A 2,302-nucleotide genomic window follows, 5' to 3' on the forward strand; every position below is an offset into this window, starting at 1 on the left:
TCCTGTTCTTGCAGGATCTTATTCTGGTCGCAACAATGTCAGAGCTGATATTCACAGTACACTCATGAAATGGTCATATGGGAAAATCTGTACCTCATCGGTGCCTCGTAGGTGCAGTGTCCTATCGGTCGTGCGTCGACTGTAACACCACGTTCAAAGTCACTTACATCTTGATAACATATTATTGTAGGAGCAGTAACCAATCTATCAACTGCGCCAGGTGCTTTAGTTAGGAACCGCGCGACCGCTACGGTCGCAGGTTCGAATCCTGCCTCGGGCATGGATGTGTGTGATGTCTTTAGGTTAGTTAGGTTTAAGTAGTTCTAAGTTCTAGGGGACTGACGACCTTAGATGTTAAGTTCCATAGTGCTCAGAGCCATTTTTGAACTGCGCCAGGTAGTTGTTCTCTTATATAGGCGTTGCAGACCGCAGCACCTTATACTGCCTGTTTACATGTCTCTGTTTTTGAATGCGCATGCCTATACCAGTTTCTTTGGCGCTTCAGTGTATAAAGCTATAAGTAAGTCGGAAATGAATTTGTTTTACAGAATAGTTTCAGTAAAGTCGTTTGAGAAAGACTGCAAGGCGGGCGTCTCGATTATGTTATCGCCGACCGGCCAAAAGGTGACAAACACGGACGGCGTCCCCTTCCAAACAAACGAATGAACTCGCGCAGCGCTTTGGACGAAAATTGGCCACTGCGCATCAGCCACCGTATGCCGCACGGACTTTAGCAGACGGTTGAGGATAGATGCAAAATGTCTAGTGAAAGCCTTCTAATAAAGTTTCAAGACCAAGCGTTAACTGGGCAATCCATAGATATTATAAAAATGTATGTATGTATGTACACGGTGTGTGTGTGTGTGTGTGTGTGTGTGTGTGTGTGTGTTCCACATCCAAACTCGGTACAGATATAACCTACTGAGAGGCGACAATCTCTATGGAGTAAAAACTACCTACTTATGAAAGGAGTTAGGGTGGGGCTGAAAAAGAAGCGTAGCCCGCGACTCGTGAATTCCCAGCCTTTATCTCTCCAGTAATTGTGAATGAAAGCATTTAGCGACTTGCAACAGACTTTACACATACACACATCAAAAAAAGTTTTGCATCACCTCGGTTCCGAGAGCTATGGAACCTGAACAGATAATTGGAATAGAGATCAACATAAACATTATTTCCGCCCTCCTTATTGCTCATCAAATCCACACATTGCATGTTGTACCACCATACAGTGAGACCTTCAGAGGTGGTGGTCTAGATTTCTGTACACACTGGTACATCTAGTACCCAGTAGCACGTCCTCTTGCATTCATGCATGCCTGTATTCGTTGTGGCGTGCTATCCACAAGTTCATCAAGGCACCAGATAGTTCCACTCCTCAACGGCTATTCGGCGTAGATCCCTCAGAGTAGTTGGTAGGTCATGTCATCCATAAACAGCCCTTTTTAATCTATCCCAGACATGTTCGATAGGATTTATGTCTGGAGAACATGCTGGCCACTCTAATCGAGCGATGTCGTTATCCTGAAGGAAGTTATTCACAACATGTGCACGATGGCGGCGCGAATTGTCGTTCATGAAGACGAATGCTTCTCCAATATACTGCCGATATAGTTGCACTAACGGTCGCTGGATGGCATTCACGTATCTTACAGCCGTTACGGCGCACTCCATGACCATCAGCGACCTACGTCTGCCCCACATAATGCCACCCGAAAACAGCAGGGAACCTCCAAAAAAATGGTTCAAATGGCTCTGAGCACTATGTGACTCAACTGCTGAGGTCATTAGTCCCCTAGAACTTAGAACTACTTAAACCTAACTAACCTAAGGACATCACAAACATCCATGCCCGAGGCAGGATTCGAACCTGCGACCGTAGCGGTCTTGCAGTTCCAGACTGCAGCGCCTTTACCCACACGGCCACTTCGGCCGGCAGGCAACCTCCACCTTGCTGTACTTGCTGGACATTGTGTCTTAGGCGTTCAACCTGAACAGGTTGCCCCCAAACACGCCTCCAATGATTGTCTGTTTGAAGGCATATGCGACACTCATCGGTGAAGAGAACGTGATGTCAATCCTGAGCGGTCCATTCGTCATGTTGTTGGGCCCATCTGTACCGCGCTGCATGGTGTCGTGGCTGCAATGCTGGACCTCACCATGGACGTCGGGAGTGAAGTTGCGCATCGTGCAGCCTATTGCGCACAGAGTCGTAACACGACGTCCTGTTGCTGCACGAAAAGCATTATTCAACATGGTGGCGTTGCTGTCAGGGTTCCTCCGAGCCATAATCCGTAGGTAG

This window comes from Schistocerca serialis, chromosome 10 (genome assembly GCF_023864345.2).
Source record: "Schistocerca serialis cubense isolate TAMUIC-IGC-003099 chromosome 10, iqSchSeri2.2, whole genome shotgun sequence".
Taxonomy (NCBI): domain Eukaryota; kingdom Metazoa; phylum Arthropoda; class Insecta; order Orthoptera; family Acrididae; genus Schistocerca; species Schistocerca serialis.